The sequence below is a fragment of the Micromesistius poutassou genome (genome assembly GCF_964030765.1).
Source record: "Micromesistius poutassou genome assembly, chromosome: 17".
Taxonomy (NCBI): Eukaryota; Metazoa; Chordata; class Actinopteri; order Gadiformes; family Gadidae; genus Micromesistius; species Micromesistius poutassou.
This window is the reverse complement of record NC_140287.1, coordinates 1,529,266-1,543,801: the sequence shown is the minus strand read 5'-3', so window position 1 is coordinate 1,543,801 and position 14,536 is coordinate 1,529,266. Positions and strand designations below refer to the sequence as shown.

The 14,536-nt window shown below is 43.7% G+C and overlaps 1 protein-coding gene and 1 long non-coding RNA gene across 10 annotated transcripts in view; both read left to right on the top strand.

The window, feature by feature from the left end:
• Nucleotides 1-4,487: 4,487 nt before the first annotated feature.
• LOC311362604 lies at nucleotides 4,488-9,843 on the top strand. Of its 2 annotated transcripts, none has more exons than XR_014638811.1 (5): nucleotides 4,488-4,591; nucleotides 5,339-5,457; nucleotides 5,561-5,680; nucleotides 7,490-7,616; nucleotides 7,881-9,843. It is a non-coding gene; the product is annotated as an uncharacterized lncRNA (long non-coding RNA). The 2 variants fall into 2 exon arrangements; XR_014638812.1 differs by lacking the exon at nucleotides 4,488-4,591 and adding an exon at nucleotides 4,697-4,822.
• Nucleotides 9,844-14,073: 4,230 nt separating this feature from the next.
• kiaa1109 (KIAA1109) overlaps nucleotides 14,074-14,536 on the top strand; it is a 97,776-nt gene continuing 97,313 nt past the window's right edge. For all 8 annotated transcript variants that reach the window (XM_084482459.1, XM_084482458.1, XM_084482461.1 and 5 more), the window contains exon 1: nucleotides 14,074-14,193. The gene's annotated coding sequence lies outside the window, so the exon portion shown is untranslated. The remainder of the gene's footprint in view (nucleotides 14,194-14,536) is intronic.

The following is a 14,536-nucleotide window of genomic DNA, read 5'->3' as shown; positions in this document are numbered from 1 at the left end:
ATGACATTAGTCAACATATGTATGTATGTATATATATATATATATATATATATATATTTTAAAATAAAAAAGAATAGGCCTAATAAAAAATAAATATATATATATATATATATATTTAAGTTTATACATAAAATAAACATAAGGACATGTTTAGTAGATCAAACATATCTCAACCGATTATTAACCAGGTCTGTCTAATGTATTATAAAAGGAACGAATAGCACACAGAAAACGTTTGATACAACTAGGCAACGTGAATCCATGGACTATGGCGCCGCCGTGTGGATGGTCGAAGTAACCGCATGGCTCAGAAAATATGGTCTGTCTGTGCGAGGCTATGGATATCCCCGAATTAACAACCAAGACAATCTTTGAATCCAAATCCCTCCGGTTTTTTTCGTAAATAAATAAATAACTGATCAACTATAGAGATTTCGGTTATCCAACCAACCAAATACAACTACCCAATTATGTGCAGGACTGGTAGGGATTTGAGGAGAGAAGTGGAAGAGAAAGTGTGACGACCCTGGTGAGTCTTTCCACCCTTGCTTTGACTCCACCCTGGCTGTTTGGTTTGCCTGTCCTCTCTCTCTCCCTTTAATAGGTGATGCAGTTCAGGTGTTCCTGATTGGCAGCAGGATAAAAGCCTGCATTCACAACAGTCGGGGCTGCTCCCTCCTCCTGGCGTGTTGGCCTTCTTTGTCCTTCGTGTGGTTACACATCGACTGACTTTGCTTGACACTTTTGGTTACTTACATTTAACTGACTTACACCACACTTCTTTATCTTTATCCAATTTAATTCTGTTAAAATTATCTTATTACTTTAATAAATTCTCTATTATTGTAAAAGGGCGTGGTCTCCCCCATGTCATGTTTCATGCAATAGAGCCAGCATGTCACACTAAATATAATTTTTGTAAAGCTCAGTGGGATAAATTCCAGGAGAGTGCCTGAAGCTTAATTGGAGAGGTTGATAGTGAGGATTAGGTGGACATGGGAATGCTGCCATTAGCCTCATGCTACATGAGGCTGCTCGTTGTTCCTGTGAAGCAGACACCTATGCCCCATATGCTGGTCCCATGGTGGAATAAAGAGTGTGACGAAGCTGTAAGGAATAGGAATGTAGCATATGGAAGATTTTAAAAGTATCCAACAGTGTTTAATGCAACGAAGTATAAGAGATTAAGGGCAGTGGCAAGAAGAGTTATTAAAGAGGCGAAGAGATGTAGTTGGAGGTGGTACGCTAGGTACTGAGACTCCAGTAAGGCAGCTGTGGTCAGCTGTACGGAAACTGTCAGGGGTATATAAAAGTAGATCAATACCTGTGTTACAGAAAGGAGAGAGTAGCAGTTTCCAATAAAGAAAAAGCAGACACGTTTGTTGAAAGTTTTCAAGCAGTACAAAGTTCAGGGAGCCTGGGAGTTGAGAGGTGTAAGAAGAGGACAGAGCCGATGACAGTCAATCAGTGGAAATTGGAGGGGAGTTTAGACAATGCTAATCCCATTCATCTGTTTTTTACTGTTAATGAGCTGAAAGAAGCAATTATGTCTGGGGCAAATACTACCCCAGGGAGAGACAGGTTGTCATACGAGTTATTCAGACATCTGGATGATATTGCACTCAAGGACATTTTGGCTTTGTTTAACACTCAGTACATTTACATGCACAGCTTAATTCGATTAAAGCCATAGCTCGATTATGCTCCTCAATTGGACAACTGCAATTGTCCGCGTATACATGGCGGTGAGTAAATCGATTCATTGGCCGAAGCGTGTCATGCCCCGGTACGATAGGTGGCGCTGTGCCCATTTCAACTAGTGGTAACAGAGCCACCGGCTGACCTCTTTACGTCACCAGCAACAACAAACTCATTCGAGAAAGCGATGTTTCAGCAGACAGCTGTCAGTTCACTTCGGGTCTATATCATTTCTCCGACGCTACGTTGTTCCGGTCGTATGCCGACTCCTCCGGCTGCTCTGCCGGCGGAGCAGTCCGCATACGACCGAGAGGAACAACAATGGAGCGTCTGAGAAATGATATGGACCCGAAGTGAACTGACAGCTGTCTGCTGAAACATCGCTTTCTCCTCCATGTCGCGTTTCAATCTGGACTTCAGAGAGTCAAAGCCAAAGTTAATTTCCCCCAATTCCTTTTCCCCATGGGCGAGATAAACCCGACTAGGAGTCTTTACTTGTTGTGGAAGTACCCGAGAGTCGGTGAACCCGACGCAGTCTGTAAGATTCATAATATCAGAGAATACCCCCGTCAGTTCGGCCGCGGCACAATGAATTAATAAAGATTGTAGTTATTTTACAACATCGTTGATGAGAAACATTTAGAAAAACATGGACTTTTAATTCAGCCTTGGGTTAAATCGAAGCGTAGTGTGTACTGAATGCATGTTGATGATGATACACTCCTTATAGGGGGTAACTACATTGGCACGACACCGGCTTCCTCAATCTTCTGCGCCAGCTTTTTAAATAAATCGCCGACCCAAAGTTAGTTGACAGCTGTCTACTGAAAACATCTTTCTCCCGCCGGAGCAGCCCCTCCACCGCCCGTCCGTATACATTCCCCGCCACATCGCAAGGAATGAATAAAGATCGTAAACACGTTGGGAGAAAAAAACATTTATTTTGACAGATGTGCCCGAAGTTACTACTGTACAACCTCGTTGATGACCCACATTTAGAAAAACATGTACTTTTAATTCAGCCTTTGGTGAAATCGAAGCGTATTGTCCGTGTGCTTCCACCTTTAATGAATGCATGCCATGCACGCTCCCGCGGCCGGGACACAATTCTTATAGGGGGTAACTACATTCACCTGCTTCCTCCATCTTCTGCGCCACCTTTTTAAATAAATCGCCGTTTCTCGTTATCCCTTATCCGACGGCGGCGACAACAACAACAATATCGTCTCCTTCTACTTCCGGCTCACGGCCCCGGGAAAAGGTCTCGAGCATGCGCAGAACGCAAATCAACGCATAAGCCAATTCGATTGGCTACATGCACGCTTAGCTCGACTATGAATCGCATTATCTAGGGGTCTTAACTCGACTATGAGTAAGCCAATTCGATTCGAGTATAGCTCGACTAAGGTGTATACATGCATCTTAGTAATCCAATCATAGTTGGACTAAGCCAATAAATCGACTTTCTTGAGTGTCATGTAAACGCACTGACTGTGTGGGCAGGGGGTTGTTGGCCAAAGGAATGGAAACATGTGGTTGTGGTCCCTATCTTGAAGCCAGGTAAAGAGGCATCTGACCCTAGTTCATACCGTCCTATTGCACTCACAGCGGTGCTGTGTACAATTATGGAGAGAATTGTAACCAATAGATTAGTGTATTTTTTAGAAGCCAAAGTTTTTCGTTTTTTGTTGCGATTGTTTGCCATAAAGCACTGTAGGCGCTTCGGTAAGGCTGTGATGAAGTTCACTATTTATTGGACCGTGTCTAGACAGTTACGAACATCCCTGACCTTAGTGGAGTGCACAATCGCCAAGTTGAGAGCGTGGTTTCTGCAGTGAACGTAGACTGCTGCGGGAAACTGTGCTGCGATGCGTGCCATTCCCGCTTACATTGCCCGCATCATCATATCCCTGCCCAACAATATGGGCAGGAATCGATCTAGACCAGCAACAGCAATAGCCGTGTCAATGCCTCTGCGTTTGAATGATAATGAATGAATGGAACGTTGCATTTTAACGTTGACACCAAAGTTTCTAGAGAGTGCGCGGCGCGCCAATCACTGAATGAATGAATGAATGAAACGGAATTCAGGAATCAGAGAAAGTCTGCCCTCTTTGCGGCGCAAAGCATGTTTCAGAAATCAGCACATTTAAATAAATGCCTTAAGCCTAGTTGTCACACAGACACATGCTATTTTTTATTTTTGTAATATGGAATTATTTCAGGGGAGAAAATGCCGTGAAACTATGTACGCACGATGTGTTCGGGATTAGGACTGATATAGCATATGTCGGCCTAGACCAAATCAATTGTGTTTTAATATTTGTAGCATTCATATTAGTCTATTCTTTTCGTAGGCTACTCTGCTGTTGGCCTTGATGGGGAGATATTAATAACTAATAATTAATTAATAACATTCCTGCGTCTCCCCCTCCTACGGAGCCCATTTCAGCACCGTGTCAGTAGACAGCTACAATCCTACGACGTCGTAAGAGCAGAGCACGCGCGTTCATGTTAAGATGAGTTTCGGGAAACGCTCCCCTAAAATTAACGATGCATCGTGAGATCCATCGTACGATGGATCGTACGAGCGTGGATCCATCGTTATCGGGAAACGGGGCCCTGATCTCCATCTCCAAGCTAATGCTGCAATTCCTGCACAACACAGGACTGTATGTAAAAATGAAATTCAACATTTGACCAGTGGAGGGCAGTAATACGCTCTAAATTTCCGGAAACTACAAGAAGAAGAAGAAGAAGAAGAAGGCACTTCTATCTCAACGCATGCTCGCCGATATGAATCGCATGTGGTCCCATCGCAGTGAGACATCAGTGACTCATCGCTCTAAATGTCGCCGTAACGCCATGGTGCTGATAACGTGTTCCATCATCGGTGAGTTTTAGTATATTAAGGACCCTAGAAACAAATGACAGATTGAAGCGCGTTATGAATGTAACATATGGGACGCTAGGACCCAGGTCACCAGGTGGGGAACCTAGCAACAGCAGCCTCACAGTACATGAGACTAGGATCTCGCGGGACTTTGCAAGTCCACGTTTGTTCTCGTAGCTCACCCTCGTCCATGCTCCTGTTGCCGGCGTCGCAGGTCTGAGAAGAAAAGAGGTACAAACACTTTTCTGGGTCTATATGCTTGTGTTTAATGTTGAGTTTAGATTATTTACCTCTCCCTGCATTCTTAGTGTGTCGGTTGGTGCCATGAGGGTTAAACTGCATTGTACCTCGTACCTGTAGGCCTTACCTCGTAGCAGTTTAAGGTGGGAGCTACTAATAATGTCCACCTAATATGATGTTGCCACCCGTCGGCTGCTGTACATTCGGTGGTTTATTTAACTTTGTATTTCCTGTTATATTTGTAGATATTAATCATCAGCACTTTATGACAAGCAGCATTAGCTGTCCCAGTCTCTCGTACCTGCTTTGAGCTAAGCTGTAGCGCATCCAGGTAATACAGTAGATTGACTGGGACAGCTAATGCTGCTTGAAGTTTAAATATATATAATATTAATAGCTATTATGTGTCACACTACACGCTATAGATCAGATATAAACACTATAGATGTAGAATGCACATCCATTGTTTAAGTGTGTGTGTGTGTGTGTGTGTGTGTGTGTGTTCAGTCTCTGCTACAGATGCTCATTTAGAGGAGAAATCCAAGTTCTATCCGTGCTGTGAAAGCCCAGAGATTAAGATTGATGACCATCGCGACTGTGAACAGACCTGGGTATCAGAAGAAAAGGTATACCATAGAACAACATTCAAAACAACATGCATTGATAAATAACATTCATATTTTAAAATACTCTATATGAATTTTTATATATGAATTATATTCATTTCAGAAAATAGCTGAATATCATCCGGACTTTCCCACTGAGTGTCATGCTCCCTGCCGCAACGTGTCCTTAGGGAAGCTCAGCATGGACAGATGTGTTAATGTCACATTCAAGATGATTCTCCTGGTATGTTAACCTTTACATTATTTTACCTGTAACCTACAATAATATAGTAGCCTACACTTTTCATGTTGTTATTGCAATGCAGCTACATTTCTACTACTTTGATAGTCTGTATATAAGGGATCTGCCTTATGACTAATTTCCCTTAAGCTTAACCAGAAGTTCATGTCACAGTCTAGATTTAATTTATTTTATGAAATGGTAATTCAATTTAGTTTGTCGGTATGGTTGCACTCTTTTCTGGTGCTCCCTGCTGTAGGATTTAAAGCGTGACATACAAATGTCAGATACAGAACCAGTACCACCTTTACACCAACGTTTGACAAAAGAGCACTTTACAATCCCCCAACCCGAAAAGAGCCCAACCAAACAGCCGCTAGTAAGCTATTACAACCAGCTACTGGAGCCACAGGACATTGTAAACCAAGTTTTGAACTATTTAGAATATTTTTTACATTCAATGCATCACTTGATGCCCTTCTCATCTGCTGTATGCCTGGCTGGGCAGAGATCATTTCCCTCTTGAGAATAGGCAGGCTCTCTCTAGTGCTCTCTCTATTAGGAATAGGCAATTTCAACTTCTCCCCAGAATATTGAGGTTTAAATCCAGTAATGGGCTACCAGGAGTTTTTGAGTTATAGACTAGTGACTAGTGATGAATTCTGTACCGTACTTCAGTACGATTGACCCCCCCCCCCCACTGTGCAGCTGGCCTGTGCTCACACTGGGCAATCTCCACTGGGCCTGAGTACGGTTGGCTCTTGTACATATAGGCTGCGTATCTGCGTGTGTCGGCTCATTAGCGTCTGTAGCGTGGCCTGAGCACACCTCTCTGAACTGTACTGAGGCCACGGAGTTGAACTGTACTGGAGGACGGACGGCGCGCTCACACTAGACAAACCGTCTAGACTTTAGGGGGCAGACGTACTCGGGCAACGGTACAGACGGCCTAGTGTGAGTGAGCCCTTAGAATGCTTGGCTAGGCCTAGGAGACGAAACACAATTATTAAATCAGCATTACATCTAGCGGTTGCCTCAAACGGGGTGATTTTGACGAGCATTCTCATCGGTAGGAGGAGTGACGTAGCCAGCGGGGGAACAAACCTGCTTTTTAAGGCTGTCAAGTAAAATCGATATCTTTCAGCAGTTTATACCTCGCTTTATCAATATCTATAAAGACTAAGCTTTGTGCACATATCGACCCTTCTCGTTTTGGTGTGAAATGGTAATTCTCCCAGACGGGGGGCTATCGCAGTACTTTTTTGAACTGGCTCACTGATTGCGCTAGCTGCCAGCGTTTTAGCGTCTTTGCTATCATAGGTCCTTGTGCTCATGGACTGCTGACCAGTTCTCTCTAGTTTTCCTCTCGGCTCACAACCAGTGTCTCAGAGTTATGGACCACACTAGCTACACACGTTATACATGTCGAGGTTGGGGTTGCTCCAGAGGCTTCAGCCATAATGGTGGCATCCCGCAGCTGTACTTCGGGGAGAGTGGCACTCTTTACGCAATGTTTCTCCACACTTATTACATGCATATAGCGTATAGCCAAGATAATACATATTATCATTAAATGTAAGAGTCAATTTTCCCCTACTAGCCCTACCGCCCATGTGGCAGCCTGCTCTCCCTTTTAACCCAAAGCACAGCCTTCCCTCGTTAAAGGATTGTCTCCCACAATGCATTATGGTAGGCTTACAAGGCTACAATGTTGACTAGCACCACTGTGATGTAATCTTAGAATCGTATCGTTTTTAACTTGTTAGAATTGTTGAAAAAACCTATTTTGATTACCCTGTCTTACTTCAACAGAACTTGGAGGGAAGAGTAATTTTGGAAAAGATTACGAACTACACCCCAAACACGGACGACTGCCCAAGGGCTACAGAAGAGACTCGCCACGATCCTCACAATCAATCACCACGTCACCATTACTTTGGTAATAATTTATGATAATAATACAGTTTAGTTTATAAACTTTGCATACATATATATGCACGTACGCACGCACGAATGCTACGCTCCAATAAGAAATATAAATATTTACTTTTACTATAGTTTCTACTCGTTGAGCCCATCTATGCTATGAATGTATGCACAGAGTATTGTAAAGATGCTTAAGTGTCCACCAAGTGTCCAATGATATAATATACAATGGATATTATATTTAATGTAATCATATGTTGTTTATCATCCAATCTAGGCTGGTTAGTTGCTGCCCTGTGTTTCTTTGCTTTAATCGTGGGAGCCTGGGAGCCTGGGAATTAAGTACTACTGTGAGTGAAGCTCCAGACACGGAGCCGTCCCACTCCAGCGTCATCTCCTGGACCAAGCTGACGAGGTTTTCCTCATCCTGTCTCTGTCTGCAGCACTTTCTATCTTCCCCTTGCACGTCTCTGTTTACAATGTTGTAGGAAGGATGTGTGAGTTCATCTGGCAACAGTTGGCTTATTGTTATATTTCAGAAAGGGAAACCGGGAAATGAAGTGGCCAAGTGGTGCCTCCTCTTGTTACACACTAATATTCTCACTAATAATCTAATGTTCTTAAAGGGGCAGTTCAGGATTATGGACATCGGGTCTCATTTCCAAGTGAGCCAGTGTGTTATTTATCACTGGAGACCGTTTTCAACACTTTTCATTCAGTCCTTCTAGTTGCAGAAATCGCTGGTGCTAGGTTAGCGCAAGTCATGGGGAACTGCTAGCCTGCCAATAAAAACAGTTTTCCCCACTCCACAGTACACCCGAGGCAAACCAATTACCAATAATAACGCCCGACTATCGATGTAAATGTCTGTGTTGATAGAATAATGTTAGAAATAAAACTATCCTTGTATCGTAATGATCGCATTACATTTTGAGGGACTACTTTCTCAGCAGCGGCGGAATTTCACTTTGCTCCGGTGTAGCAACCGATTCACTACAGCAGAAGGTAAACAGAGAAGCGCACTCCAGGTAATATCAGTCCGCCGCTGCCGTAGCCTGCCTCCAACTACAGGGATTATAAACTAAATGCAATGCTACGCAAGGGTAGTTTTAACACACTGGCTCACTTGGAAATGAGGTCCGATGTCCAAAATTCCGAGCTACCCCTTTAACGTTTATCACATAAGCAATAGATCAAAATCAAAAACGCTTCCTTAATCTCTAGATGTTCTCCTTTTATTAAACTATTGTATATATTCATATTGATAATATTTCTATAATTATTATCATTTTATGTCTGATATTTCAGTATTTAAGTAGTTCCCCCTATTGTTGCACGCTAATATTGTTCTTAACTTGAAAATCAGCAATCGATCAAAATGAAGAGAATGAATGTGGTAAAAGTACGTGGGGTTTCTGGGCATTCCGGGGCTGTGTTCCGATAGTCGTTACATACCAACTCTGTTCCCCGACACTTGGTAAATCTCCAGATGTTCTCCTTGGTCACCATTGTACCTGCTGCCAGATAAGCTAGAGAAGCAGCCTGTGGAGGTACTACTACTGAATCATTACAGCCCCACCGCACGCCACCAAACCAGAGACGGCGCTACACCGGGGCTAGGGGGCGCTACAGCCCCGTCAAAAATCAGTGTAGCCCCAGTTAAGCCCCTGTGCATCATAGCTGCTTTTATTGAAAAAAACAGAACCTCTTTATAAAGTAACTGAAGTCGTGAAAATCAATTATTTTCTTAGCACCGCCATCGGTCAAGCTCCGCATTAGCAGCGGGAGAGAAGACATCCTGGCGCCCTGCCTGGACCAGACACAGCAGCCTGCACACTGCGGCCTTTCTGCCTGCTGCTGGTGGGAGTTTACAACATTGGCAACGGAAATTAAATGAAACGCGAGTAGGTGATGTTCAGTCACTCATGTCGGTTGTCCAATCACATGGCTGAACTGGCGCTGCACTCATCCCATTTTAACCAAAGTTAAACTCTTGTCTGTTGCCTTTATAATGACACAAAGCATCTAAGATGTCTCATTTCCACACTGCTCTCACTGCTAAGCATTACGTAGACGTGGTAAATCGTTTTTGGAACACAGCCCTCCATTCCCCAACAAAAGACCACATGACATCAGACCCTCACATTAGAGCACTTTAAATGTTACATGCACACATTATTCTAAACAGGAAATAACTAGAATATTTGTTGTATTTGTGTAAGTTAACTGTAGGTTGAAGGAGGTCTTTCACCTTGTGTTGCGTGAAACATTAATTACTTAATATATGAACTGGATATTTGATCAATATGCTCTGAATTTGAATGTAAACACACTGTGCCTTTGTGCTGTTTCAGGGATGAACTTCAGTTCTTTTTATCAAAGATCAAATAGGTGCTGCAACACTGGGCTTTTCGACTACCTATCTCCTTTCTATTAGATACAATTCTAAATAATAATATATTTAGAAAGATTGTTAATAATAAATAAATAAGCTAGATAAGCCAAGTTTTATAATGACCAAATGCTACGTTTCCTGATGAAGAAGAGACGGGTGGTTCTCAGGTCAGCCAACAGCTGGCCAAAAGCACTTGATTAACTAACACACATGTAATGGTGCTGTCATGCAAACTTGTATTTCAATGTTAGAATTGGGCAATTTATATTTGTTCGAGCCATATTTTGTTACACGTTGTACAAAGTTCACACTGCACTGTTGCCTGCCGTTGTTCTTCTTTCTCTTTTCTATTCTGCTGACCTTTACTTAATAAAAAGAATTTGAACAATGCACTTTGATTGTAGTTTGTCTCTCCTTGCTGCATGGTTACTGGTAGCTCATTGGTGCTTAATAAACTGGTTAGGGCTTGGCCCTTTGGCACAGCATCATGTTCATGCAGTAGAGGAGGTTGCCAATTCAGGACCGTAGTCCTACGACGGCCTTCGTAGGACCCACATTTGTTATTGAAATCCTACTTTATTTAGTCATTTTGTTTTAATGAGCCAACGATCCCAAAACCAAACCAACCAGTCATTCATCATATAAGATTGTCAACATAGTCATCTATGCCATTTTATCACTGCCACTGCTTCATTTAGAGTAAAAAGGGTCTCGCCATGCATCGTACACCACCCGCACAAGTTGCTCTTGTGACGTAATTTCCTGGCTTGTAGCACTTGGAGTCCATTCCAATAAATGGATTTTCCACATCCTTGTGTTAATGGTCTTAAAATATTATGAAGAGTAGTTATTATCTAGTGCAAATGATGATACATAACACTGACGAACACCCCATTGAGCTAATTGGAAGGGCAAAAGGACTATTTGAGGGTCATTTGGTAGAAACGCCATAGCCATAATAAGTGTACATATACATTGCTATGTAAAGTGATCGATCGATAGGGGCATAACCCTAGCTACCCTCGTGGGGCTAGGCTGCCCTGGCTTCCCCAGCTGGTGGAAACAACAGGAGGATCTTCCTCCGCTCCCCTACTGAGGCCCCCGGGCCATAGCCCTGAGCTCCACCGCGGGGTTCGGCTGCCCCGGTTGGCTGTGGCTGAGGAGGGTGACGGCCAGGAAGCCTGGACCACGCGGCCCGCTCCGACACCGCGTCCCTCCGTGCACAGGCTCTGGGGGCCACCTCCAGCCAGGAGACTTCACCGGGCGAAAGGCCCACAGGTGGAACAGGGGTATACTTTAGTGTAGTACTACGGAGCCGCCAAAATGACATGAAGGGGGAAAAAAAGACATGTACTGGTGACAAACACTGACTAGTTTCCCTTCATGTCACTTCAGGCGGCTCCGCATATTAGAAATATAATTTCAGTATACAACTTTTATTGCAAATATACTTTTACTTTTTGTGCTTATTTAAAAGTATGTTTAACATGTACTTTTAAAAAGTGTTCTTCACAATAGATGTTATTAAGTTCAACTTTAATGTCCTTAAAAATAAGTATACTAATTCAGAAATACTTCAAGTGGTATTGTATTGTACTTGAACACGCTGTATTCCACCTTATGTTTTCTAGTATATCTACCACAGTGCCTTTCTGCTTGGGTTTTTTTTATTGCAAGATTTGTAAATAAAATTTAATTGCAGTACAAGTACAAAGAATCAGCAGCAGATGCAAACGCAATGTGTCCGATGTGTTGTACACGTGTGTACGTGTGTAGCCAAAGCTAATTTCGAACCCCTTTTATGGGCATTTATAGTTCAAACGGTCATAAAAGGTACAGGTTACATTTTAAAATCTGTGCATTGAACAATAAGACAAGAACAGCTTCTCCTTCTATGACGGCACACAGACAAACATACAACAGAAAAAATAGACATCTAACCAGGACTTGTTTCTAAGATCCTTCATCTGCTTTGGACTGGTAGGTATACACTCCAGAGGTTTGGCCTATGTCTCCTTATTTCCATCCGTTGTGTATTTCTGTCCTTTGTGTATCTTTGTCTGCATCCTTCATGTTGAGCTTGTGTGTGTCATTTATAACAACATGCTTTACAAGAAACCCAACAGGGGAGTAGGAGCAAGGGTAAGGATATGAGTTGTGCATAATAAATACATATTGTTTATTTATTTAGTTGTTTTTTTGTCATTATGAATGTATATCGCAGAAACATACTCACTTGCAAATATGCTGCACTAAACAGTTGAAATAGAAAGTCACAATTGGACCGAAACGATATATAACATCATAACATCAACAAACAAACAATTAGCATGTATATATCAGGTATATGTAAGGGGATAGTGGGGTAAGATGGTCGTGGTCCCTGCCTGCCTCAAGAGATCCACTACTGCTCCTGAGCCTCAGAATGCCTCCCCAGCCTGCTGCCTCTGGACCGGTGGCCCTCACCGCCTCCAGGGGCCCATCAAGGATTACATCTGCACCCTCCCCCTGGTGATCCAGACCCGCTCCAGTTTGCCTACGGATCAAACAGATCCAGCGATGATGCGCTTCCCGGGTCTGCCACCTGGACAACAAGAAGGGGGCTTATGCCAGACTGTTGTTTATTGATTACAGTTCAGCTTTCAACACCACAATCCCCACCAGACTTGGTGATAAGCTGACTGAACTAGGTCTGAACTACCCCCCGTGTCTGGACCCTGGACCTTCTGACGGCCCCAGGGGGTCCGGGTGGGCAGACACACCTCCGACCCCCTGAACACAGGACCTCCACAGGGTTGCGTCCTCAGCTGCGTCCTTAGAGCTGGACCTGTGTGGCCAGGTCCAGCTCTAACTCCATCAGTTTGCGGATGACACAGTAGTGGTGGGTCTGATCTCTGACACCAACGAGAAAGCCAACCTGGATGAGGTGGCAGACCTGAGACTCTGGTGTCAGGAGAACTGCCTCTTCATGAATGTCACAAAGACTAAAAACAAGTACAACAACTGAGGACGTGTACGCCACTGTGGATGAATGGGACTACTGTGGATAGGGTGAGCAGCTTCAAATACCTGCAAGTCCACATCACCGAGGATCTGACATGGTCAACACACATTGACACACTGGTCAGAAAGGCAAGGCAGCCCCTATACCACCTCAGGCAGCTGAGGAAATTCAGAGTCTCCCTTGGGATCCTCAGATCCTTCTACCAAGGAGCTGTGGAGAGCAGCCTGACGGGCAACAGCACTGCCCAGGACCGGAGGGCTCTGCAGAGGCTGGCAGAACGCACTACAGGAACTACCCTCCCCCCCTGCAGGATCATGAAGGATTCCCGTCAACGCACTGTTTGAAGTGCTGCGGTCAGGCAAACGCCTCCGCTGTCATGCAGCACAAACAGAGAGACAGAGTTTCTTTCCCCGGACATCAGGGCTGTAAACACCGATCTCGACAGGCCCCCAACCAAGTCACACATGCTGTCAGCTGTCCAACTCATGCACACACGCAGACAATAGCTATAACATATATATAACATAACAGTTTTACTGTTCTTTGCCTAGAGGACAACATTAGTAAAATTGTACCTCCCATTTTCATCTTACCCCACTCTCCCCTATATATATATATATATATATATATATATATATACACTATATTACAACATATCTACATCTCTCTCTCTCTCTCTATAGATAGATAGACAGATGGATGGATGGATGGATGGATGGATAGATGGATAGATAGAGAGATAGTTATATAGACAGATGGATAGATGGATGGATAGATGGATAGATGGATAGATGGATAGATAGATAGATAGATAGATAGATAGATAGATAGATAGATAGATGTAGATATGTTGTAATATAGTTTTTGTAAGGTTAGGTTGTATTTAACCTCGGTCCCAAGCGCCCTCCGTCACTTGTTCCCCATTGGTCGGTCCGTGCAGTCAGAGTGCCAATCGTTCCCTATTGGTCGGCCCGTACAGTCCACTCGTTTCCTATTGGTCGGTACGTACAGTCAGCGTTCCAATTGGCCGACAGCGACTCCCAGAGCCGGAAGTGACACACACCCATCTCCGTAGCACAGAACCAGACATGGAGGGCTGTGTGTGTGTTCGCCGTGTCTTTAAAGGTCGGAAACCTTTCGCTGAATAATCGGAGCACGATGAAAGGAATCATCTTCTTCACATCATCCGAGGTATGGTTTTATATTTAAAATGTTCAATAGAGGCGTAGGGTGTGGCCGTTTGACCGGGTTAGCTCCCCTGCTAGCCACACTGATGCTAATGTTGTGAAAGTGAACACCGGCCATTATCACGAAGATAATGAACTGACCGGAGCGACGGGGCGGCGGCGCTAGGGCGTCCGTCACGGCCGATGTCTCAAACTATTTTTATTTTTATTGTTTTGACATTTTTAACACAATAATCAACCAGTAATAAATAATTATACTGCGTCATTTTAAAGTCCACTAGGCTAGGACCAGGGGGGTGGTGTGGGTGGTGCTGCTGTCTCCTGGTCTGTGGACCAGGGGGGTGGTG